Source organism: Chrysochloris asiatica, unplaced genomic scaffold (assembly GCF_000296735.1).
Source record: "Chrysochloris asiatica unplaced genomic scaffold, ChrAsi1.0 scaffold00047, whole genome shotgun sequence".
Taxonomy (NCBI): domain Eukaryota; kingdom Metazoa; phylum Chordata; class Mammalia; order Afrosoricida; family Chrysochloridae; genus Chrysochloris; species Chrysochloris asiatica.
Window position 1 is genome coordinate 4,149,735 of NW_006408565.1, and position 10,777 is coordinate 4,160,511.

The following is a 10,777-nucleotide window of genomic DNA, read 5'->3' on the forward strand; positions in this document are numbered from 1 at the left end:
CCCCCCCCCCAGGTGATTACGATGCAAGCTTAAGAACCACTGCTTTAGAGGACTAGAAAGCTTCATCTTTCCTAGGAGAGTCATGGAGGCTTCTGCTTACTCACTAATTGTCCGTAACTACTAGCTGCTCTTTTCTATTTAGTTGTGTACGTGCATTTTCCTGTGAGATAACAGATTCAAAGAGGATATGTTGTTGTTGTTGTTGTTAGGGGCTGACTCACAGCGTCCCTACATACAACAGAACGAAACACTGCCCAGTCCTGGGCTAACCTCACTATTGTTTCTACGTTTGAATCTGTTATTGCTGCTGCCACTGTGCCAATTCGTCTATTTGGGGGGTCTTCCTCTTTTTCTCTGACCCTTCACTTTACCAAACATAATATCCTTTTCCAGGGACTGGTCCCTCTCACAACAGTCCACAGTATGAGAGATGAAGTTTGGCCATTCAGGCTTCCAAGGAGCACTCTGACTGACTTCTTCTAACAGATCTGCTTTTTGTTTTTAGCAGTCCGTGGTACTTTTCAGTATTCTCCTCCAACACCATAACTCAAATGCATCAATTCTTCTACAGGCTTCCTTACTCATTGTACAACTTTCACAAGCATATAAGGTTATTGAAAATACTATGGCTTGGGTCAGGCACACCCTAGTCCTCAAACTGACTGCTTTGCCCTCTAGCACTGTAAAGAGGTCTTGTGCAGCAGGTTTGCCTAATGCAATACATCATCTGATTTCCTGAGTGCTGCTTCCACGAGAGTTGATGGTTGATCTGAGCTAAATGAAGTCTTTGACAACTTCAATCTTTTCTCCATTTATGTGGATATTTATTGGTCCAAAGGTGAGGGTTTTTGTTATCTTTATTTTGAGGATCAACCCATACTGAAAGTTGTAGTCTTTGATCTTCATCAGTAAGTACTTTTAAGTCCTCTTCACTTTCAGCAAGCAAGAATGTATCATCTGCATATCGCAGGCTGTTAATGAGTCTTCCTCCATTCCTAAAGCCACGTTTTTCTTCATATAATCCAGCTTCTCAGATTGTTTGCCCAGCATACAGATTGAATAAGTATGGTGAAAATACAACCCTGGCACACACGTTTCCTAATTTTAAACCACTTGGTATTCCCTTGTTATGTTCAAACAACTGTGTCTTGGTCTATGTACAGGTTCCTCATGAGCACATTTGTTCTAGAATACTCATACTTTGCAATGTTGTCCATAGATTGTCATGATTCACACCATTGAAAGCCTTTGTGCAGTCAATAAAGCACAGGTAAACATCTTTCTATTATTCTTTGCTTTCAACCAAAATCCATCTGACATCAGCAATGATATTCCTCTTTCCACATCCTCTCCTGAATCCGCCTTGAACTTCTGAAAGTTCTCTGTCAATGTATAGTTGCAGCCATTTTTGTATTTTCTTTAATAAGACTTTACTTGCATGGAATCGTGATAATATTATCCAATGGTTTCCACATTCTGTTGGGTTACCACGCTTTGGAATGAGCACAAATACAGATCTTTTCTAGTCAGTTTGCCAGATAGCTGTCTTCCAAATTTCTTGGCATAGATGAGTGAGTGCCTCGAGTGCCACAGCAGTTTGTTGAAAGATTTCAATTTGTATTCCATCTGTTCCTGGTACCTTGTTCTTTGCCAATGTCTTCAATTTATCTTGGACATCTTCCTTCAGGATCATTGGCTCTTGATCATATGCTGCCTCTTGAAATAGCTCAGGGTCAACCATTTCTTTTTGGTACAGTGACTCTGTGTATTCCTTCCATGTTATCATGCTTTCTGTATCACTCAATATTTTGCCCAGGTTGTTGTTAAGTGCTATTGAGTCAGCTCTGACTCATAGTGGCCCTGTATAGCATTTCCAAGGAGCAGCTGGTAAGTTTGAACTGCCGACCTTGCAGTTAAAATCGACCTGCAGTCCAAACTGACATTGCAGTCCAGCGCATTATGCCACAGTGCCATACTAGGCACATATAGAATCCTTTTTTCCTTCAGTTCCTTCAGCTTGAGAAATGAGCATGTTCTTACCTTTTGGTTTTTTAACTCCAGGTCTTTGCACATTTCATGCAAATATTTGACTATGTCTTCTTGAACTGACCTTTGGGATTTTCTATTCAGCTCTTGTACCTTCTCATTTCTTCAATTTGCTCTAGCATCTGTACACTGGAGGGCAAGTTTCAGTGTCTCTTAAATCCATTTTGACCTTTTTCTTCTTTCTTATCTTCTTGATGACCTTTTGTTTTCTTCCAATAAGATATTCTTGATGTCATCTCACAACTCTTCTGGTCTTCAATCTTTAGTGTCTAATGTATCAAATCTGTTCCTCAGATGATCTCTAAATTCAGGTATATTCAAAGTCACATTTTTGCTCTTATGGAGTTGTTTTCTTCAGCTTCAGCCTGAATTTGCATATGAGCAATTGACTGTCTTGTTTTGGCTGATGATACGGAGATTTTCCACCGTCTCTTTCCACATATATAGTCAGTTTGATATCTGTGTATTCCATCTGGTGAGGTTCATGAGTATAATCACCTTTTATGTTGTTTAGAAATGGTATTTGCAATGAAGAAGTCATTGGTCTTGCAAAATTTATCCTGCAATCTCCAGCATTGTTTCTATCTCCAAGTCTGTATTTTCCAACTACTGATCATCTTTGTTTCCAACCTTGGCATTCCAGTCGACAGTAATTATCAATACAGTTTGATTGCATGTTTGATTAATTTCAGAACTTTGTTGTTGTTAAGTGCCATCGATTCGGTTCCAACCCATAGCTGTATAGGGTTTCTGAGGAGTGGCTAGTGAGCTTGAACTATCACTGGCTTTAGTGATTAGTATGTAATCTTCTTTGTAGGAGTATGTATATTATCCTATCACAAACAGCATTGCACTTCCAGACAGCATCTTGAAATGTTCTTTATGCTGATGAATGTGATGCCAATTCTTCAATTTGTCATTCCTGGCATAGTAAACCATGTGACTGTCAGATTAAAAATGGCCAGTAGGGTCCAAGCTCACTAATGCCTAGGATATCAGTCTTTATACGTTCTGTCTCATTTTTTACAATTTCCAAGTTTCCTAGATTCATATTTTGTACATTCCATATTCCTATTAGTAATGGATGTTTACAACTGTTTCTCTTCATTTTGTGTGACCCATGAAGGTCCTGAGGGCTTTACTCCATGTACGTCATCACAGTTAACTCTATTTTGAGGAGGCAGCTCTTCCCCAGTCGCATTTTGATTGCCTTCCAACCTGAGGGGCTCATTTTCCAGCATTAGATCTGACAGTGTTCCGGTGCTCTTCGTCATGTTTCAATATTCAAAACTCTGGTACTGACAGTGTTCCACTCTTATTCATAAGGTTTTCAGTGACTATTTGGAAATAGTCCGTCTGTCCTTCTTCCTAGTCTGTCTTCGTCTGGAAGCTCATCTGAAACCTATCCACCATGGGTGACCCTGCTGGTATTTAGAATACCCATGACATAGCTTCTACCACAGTACGACAAACTGACTGATGAAGGTGAGAAAAGAAGTAACTTGCCCCAAATCATCCAGATAGCAAGGATGTAAATCTGCTGGAGCTCTTAATCCATCTCCAATGTGTAGGCTTTAGTAACTTTTAACTTTGAGTACACATTTTTATCACCTGGGTTGCCTTTAAAATTTCTGTTTAATGGTGGTTGTTATGTGCTGTGGAGTCGGTTCTGACTCATAGTGACCCAGTATAGGGTTTCAAAGACTATAAATCTTTACAGGAGCAGAAAGCCTCATCTTTCACCCGCGGAACAGCTGGTAGTTTCCAACTGGTGGCATTGAGGTTAGCAGCCCAACTTGTAACCACTATCCTACCAGATTGCCTTAAAATTTCTGTTCAGGAATAGCTTTTCTCATCATCATGGTGGTTGCACTGAGCCTCTGGGTGAGTTTGTCCATGCTGCTGTTGTCCGTAGGTTCACTTTCTGGGGAGGGGTGGTGGGCCCAGGCACTGTCAGCATGAGCAGGACCCTGATTCCCACTGAGCCACAGTAGCTACAGGACAGGTACCAGCTCCTTGCTGTGACGGTCCTCACTGTGAAACAGGAACACGGAGACAGGTGTCCAGCAGCCCATCTCCTTTTAGAGTTCTGCATGCTTCAGGGCCCTTATTCTAGGTGTTAGGTTTCTGGGGAAATGCAGAGCAGGTCTAAGCCTGCCACCTCATAACTTAGCCTGAGGCTCTCCAACCGCCTATCGTGCATCCATGCTTGGCCTCTACTATGGGTTCTCTCCCTTACTGCTCTGAAACAACAGGAAAAAGCAATCCAGTTCCAGAAAATTGTAAGGCAAATGAAGGCATTAGGTACCCCACCCAGGACCCTTCTTACTAGAAAGAAGCTCTGGCACAGATCCAGTATTTACATAAGGAATTTGCCATCTTGGTTGGTTCCCAGATTGACTGAAGGCTTTGGTATCAGCACTGATGTGATTCAAAAGGTTTTAAAAAGCATGTCTATACTCACATTGAAACAGAAACTGAAGTTGAATCAAAAAGTTCTTACAAAAACTGGGCTTGCGAGCGAGCGTGCCTGAGGGAGCCAGCATTCACCGAAGACCCACCTGAAAGAGGGATGTCATCTGCATTTCCATTGAGGTCCTCCCGGCAAGAGCACCAACGAGCCAGCCACAGCAGAGAAGACTTTAAGAACTGTTTAACCCTTAGGGAACTGGATAAACCCCAGAGACATTCTGCTGCTTTGCTTGTCAGGTGTGGGGAATGGGGAGTTAATCGATGTTACTGATTTTGCAATCATCCGTCAACCATCATAGGTTTTATTCCCTGTTAAAGTTTTCAGAAGCTAGGCAAATCATTGCGGTGTCTGGCCCTTAAACGTGCCACGTGCCTTTGCTCTCAGGTCAAGAATCACTGCGCAAATAGGAATTGTTACCTTTTTTTGCCCTGCCCACCATGTAAATCAAATGTCTAGGGATATTAGTCTCGCTCATATGATCCAAGAGTAAATAGACAAAGGTTCACAAAACAGACTAAATGCTTTAGAGAAAGGAAGATTGCTTAAGGGAAATAAGACCCAATATATCCAGATTACACTCCCAGCTAAGGTTACTCATGGTATAAGTAGATTTGTGTTATCTTTCAGTAACCCAGAAATTGATTGGAACTTAATCCAACAGCATTTTAGGAGGTTGTGGAACAATATACACTTGTCTGTGGATATTCATCAGCTACATGCTCAAATTTATGATATAAGTAATTCTCAAAGTGAACACTGAGTGGCTACTAATTTGCTACCCCTGCTAGAGAGTAAGATCCCCTAAGAACTTGATTGAACCTCAGCATAGTGATCCTGCTTGGTCACCTTAGAGCAGGTGGTGGGCTGGCAACGTCTTGCGTATGGGGTCCCCAGCCAATCTCCTCCCTCCCTGCCTTCCTCGGATGGCAGCTGTTTATGCTGGACGTGTGGCCAGAGACGGGTAAGGATCACGTGGAACCTCGGCAACTTAAGACAGAGCCATTGCCATGCTGCAATGAGTTTCAATGACTGATAAGACTGAGGAATTCGCACTGACCGCCTAAGACAGGCAGTGTCCCTTAAACAAACAATAAATAAGGAGGATTCGGATGCAGACCGTGCAGACCCAGTCAGGAGGCCAGGCCCCTGTGGGCCCAAGCGTTGTTGACCGTCCAAACCATAGGCTCTGAGGATCAGACTTTAGCTACCTAGTAGACATAGCAAACTGTCCCTCATCTGATTATTCAGTAATGCTTGTTAGTAATCTCATACATGAGCCCTGGATATCCACAGACAAATGTAAAAACCTTCCCTAAAAGCCGAGACTGTAAATTCCAAAAAGGCAAGTCCCACCCCCCATCCAAAAAAAAAGCTAAAGAGGATAGAGAGAAACACTGTAAACTGATGATATATGGAGGGGATAATAATCAATGTAATGAAACAAGCTATATGAATGGTTGAATGTGAAGCTGATGATGTGCCCTGTAAACTTTCACTCAATCCAAAATAAAAACATTTAATTAAAAAAAACAAAACAAAACTGGGCTTGCCCACTGGCTCCAGCAGATTCAAGCCTCTGGAAACACCACAGAATTGCTCCCTGTGGGCCACTCTGTCAGGTTTTATGCTGATGCCAGGGAATAGAGATTCATCCAACAGCCAGAGTCATAGAACAACTTTAAAACTGAGAGAATCAAATACTCATAGTACAAATACACCAAGGAGACAGAAGGGGAGGGTGGGATGAAGGAATCCAGAACCCGGAAAGGGTAAAGAAGAGCTTTATACCTGGAGCTGCATCCCTGGATCAATAGAGGAAATTACCACAGTACTTCACCAGTGATGGTGAAGGCACCAGAGGAGTGAACAGTGCTGAACTGACAAGTGACAAGCTGGAAGAGTTGACAATCCAGAGCCAGCTGTCCACAGAACTTAGCAGCACACTAGTATAGAGGGGGTGGGAGTTCTTGACAGCAATGGGAACTTCCTACTTAGAATTCGAGCTGGGGCCTATCTTGTGGAGATGCCATGTGAAATAGCTGTATGAGGAGCTGCCTGGATTCCTGCTTATTCCACCTTAGAATAGGAAGAACTGATGGACCTGGAATATAAGCAACAAAGAGCTGCTTGAACTTGACTCTAACAAAGGGCAATGAAATTCAGGGCCATTGTGGAAGGGTAGGTGAGTGTCAGGCTGTGTATATCCAAGCTCTCTGGAGCACAGCTTCAAGTTTGACCCCTGTCAACCTTCACTGCTCACCCTTCTTGTTCTGTTTGTTGAAAACCAGTCTGTGTTGCATGTGTTGGTGTGAATTTCAGTGATACTTAACAGTCTTTGTTTGGAAGAAAATGAAAAGTTTGCCTTCTAACCTCATTTCCTTCTTGAATAATAAATATCCGCAGTTCTGGAACTGCTTTATCATTTGCTTGTTTTCTTTATCTGTAAAAAGTATATGAAAAAAACACAACAACTTACGTTATAGACCATACCCAAGACAACTTAATCAGACTTTCTGCGATGAGACATTAGTATTTTTTTTAACACTTCCTCAGGTGATTATAATGTGCAACCTAGGTTGAGGGCCCTGGTGTTGGCTGCAGATATAACGATATCCAGCCAAACCAACTTTCCCTGCCATTCTTTGGCTCTCAAGATCACCTGCTCTGAGAAGTGCTCAGTGTGAGTTCAAGAACATTTCCCCCAAAGCCCATCATGAAGCTAAAGCTTTGAGGCTCTTGGCCAGAGAGCAGAGAGTGACCTACAGTCGTCTCTGCCTGGCGGGACATACTCCAGCAAGCATCTCCTAAGAACATTCACCTTCATAACCACAATACAATTGTCACAAGTAACAAAACTAATCCACAATACCATCTAATGATCACTTTAAAACTTTTCCTAGAATCAAAAACGTCTTTCAGCTACTTTTTTCAATCTGGAATCCAATCAAGTTTCCTGAATTTGGCTAATCTGTCGCTCTAGTTTTTTCTTAATGTAGGACAGTCCCCTTTTTTCCTAATGACATTGAGTTTTAAATGTATGTGTTTTTGTGCATTGCTTCATAATATTGTTGTACTTGTTGTACTTTAATAATTGTTTTAAATGACTAAGCACCAAGTCAAATGGACATTCTTGAAAGATGTACCACATTTATCCTATACTTTGTGTCCTTTCATGTACCTATTTTTAAAACAGAGATTAATAAGCAATTGAAATACAATGTATAACATGCTGCCAGAGGCATTATCTGCCAGCTTGGAGCCAGTGCCTACCAAAGAGTTAGAGAAAGTTTAACTGAGAAAGTACCACTTAAATTTTAAAGGAGGACCAGAAATTGGTAAGCAGGGAAGCACTTGGGGAATGGTAAGTTCAGTAGGGTTAGTGGAGGCAAAATGGACAAAAATACAGCTCACCAAATCAGGTGTGTTCAAAAATGACACATGGCTCATGGTGGGAACAGCTTGTTGGAGGAGTTGACAGATGAGTAGGAACCTTGGAAAGAGTTGGTGCCAAATTGCAAAGGGCCTTGAAAGCCAGATTGGCAGCTTTGAGCTTCCTACCTTGGAAAGGGAGCCAACAGGTTTCTTGCCAGCTGAGTACTATCACATCTAAGGATAGCTTTTGGTGCTGGGTATCCTCTAAGGAGGTCATTCTGTTGATGTAGGAACTAGGGAAGACAGATAAAATTACTGTCTTCAAACACTCGAAGGACTAACTTGGAAAGGGAACACTCATTCTAGAAAGTCTCAAAGTGCAGAACCAAGACTAGTAAATTGTAAGAAAGTAGATTTCTACAATAAAAGAAAAAGCAACTGAGTCCGAACTCCCATGGATAGAATGGTAGGGAGTTACTCATCTGTGGAATTGTGCAAATCGAAGCTGGGTCACCATCTGGCAGGCATTACTATGTCATATGGATTCAGAGGATTAGAGCTGCTCATCAGAATTTCGGAGGGATATATCAAAAGTACCCATAATCACAGCAATGAAGAAATGGGCTGAGTTCAACCATGTTCCACAGACTTCTGTGGACCTGGAGATGAGAGAAGAAGGACTGGTTGGTCCAAAATGTGGTGAGACCTGGGGACACCTGAGCCTATGGACAGGTCTAGAGGTGAAAGTGAAGCACCCAGCTGATATGAAGTGAGAGGAGGCGCTCAAGAACACCCAAAGTTGATAGTACCCATTTGACCTCTTAGCCTTGATGGCTTGATAATCAGAACTCGACTAGAGGAAGATGGAAAAAAAAAAAAGGACAAAACAAGTTTTGATAAAGAAAACGAAGGTAAATTGCTACAATTTGATGAACTTGACCTATACTCATGGAGGTAGTAACTCTGAATATGACCAGAGAATGAAGGAGTCTACACATCAAGTATCAATGCTATCCCCTCTGTACACAGGGTAGATAGAAGCAAACAACTTAGACACTGGCTACCTAAAATGAGGGGCGATAAAGGTACGAAGTGACTGGCTTAGAAGGTTTCAAGGGGAAGCTTAGTTTAATAATGTGTGGGGAAAGAAAGAGTCCCCACTGAACAGTTTTCATCTTTTCTAGATGGGTTTGGTTAAAAGAGATGGGAATAAGAGTCTCATGATTCAATAGTAATTGTTACCATAACTAACTGTGACTGTCACAATTGTAAAGGTAGAAGTTTTGTAACAAAAACAGGGGAGTGGTTTATCTTACAGTCCAGAAACAAAGGACCCTAGTATCATCAAGGGAGAAGAGCACAAGCAGAATGAGAGATCTTATCCAGAGAAGCAGCAACACCAGAGATGGGGACATGGAGAGAGGAAGTTGAGGACTAAATTCATGGGAAGTGAGGGACTAGATATGGCGGCCAGAAGGCCAACTTGTAGAATGTGCCCTTTGGTGGTGTAAATTATTATATATGCCTGAGTGTTTAAAAAAAAAAAAAAAGTAAAGTAAATAGAGAGAAATACTGTTAACTGATGGTACATGGAGGGGATTATAATCATTGTAATGAAGCAAGGTGTATGATTTGTTGAATGTAAAACTGATGATCTGCTCTGTTAACTTTTACTCAACCCACAATAAAAACCTTTTAAAAAAGTGCCCATAATCAGAGATTTTGCTAGAATTGGTTCAGAGTGGGACCCAGTTTCAGATGCAGGTGATCTATACGTATACTGGCATTTGGGAACCACTCAATGAGAGGATCTCTAAGGACCTGCCAACGCTAATCCTGTGATTTTCAGATGCCACTTTTCTAAGACTAAAATAATCTTTACAGTTCTTTGAACTGTTTACTGAGAAACGGACACCTGGGTGAAGGCTGATGGAAAATGAGAGGCGTACAAAGCCAGCAGGAGTTTGAGAATCCTATCAAGGTATTTGGGACCTACTGCAATGGCCAACCCTGAGCTGACCCCATCTGTCTTAGAACCAGTTGACCCCCAGACAAACCCAGTGCTTCATAATGAAGACAGATGATCTGGAGGGGGTCTCTTACCATCTCTCACTGAGGGCCAACTGAAAAGCCCATGTACCCTCCAATGGCTAGCAGAAAGGGAGATCAGTCTTTGCTGTCAACAGCTTGTACACTAGGAATTTGAGGCCACATAGACCCAAGCAAGGAGACTAGAATATTTTACAAATTTTGGCTCATTAGAGCAGTTTAGGATTTTCTAACTAGACCCTGCCCATTTGTACATGCTTCCTTTTGTCTCATTTTTTCTTAACAGGTTTTGTTTTGTTTTTTCCCTTTTAAGAATTTTCTCTGAAAAAAAAAAAAAAATTTTTTTTTCCATAAAGATGCCAGCCTAGGAAACCCTATGAGGCAGTTTTACTTTATCATATTGAGTCGCTGGGAGTCAGAATCTACTCGATGGCAATGAGTAACAGGTATAGAGCTAGACAACACAGTGAACACTCTTGGAAATATGGGCCTTAATTCATACTAGTGTATTGATACTGGTTCAACAGTTATGACCAATGTGTCATGTTACTAGGAGAATTCATGTGCAAGAAAGAAGCAAATGGCAACTCTGAATTAGCTGTGCTTTTGCTATAAATCTAAAATGACTCTAAAAAATAAAGTCTATTTTTTTTTAATGGCAACAACAAAACAGGAGTTTTCTCTGGACCTGAGTTAATAAATGAGATTTTGAAGAAAATTATTTGGAGAGAGATGAAAGCAACCGGAATAGTAAAGCAGTTATGTGGAGCTATGGAGCAGCTGGAGACTCTAGACCCAGAGAGGGAGAGCAACTGTGTGCTGAAGACCTGGGGGGCA

The 10,777-nt window shown here is 41.5% G+C and overlaps 1 pseudogene; it reads left to right on the forward strand.

The window, feature by feature from the left end:
- The first annotated feature begins 4,295 nt into the window (after positions 1-4,295).
- On the forward strand, positions 4,296-6,471 carry LOC102823955 (annotated as a pseudogene).
- Positions 6,472-10,777: the final 4,306 nt, after the last annotated feature.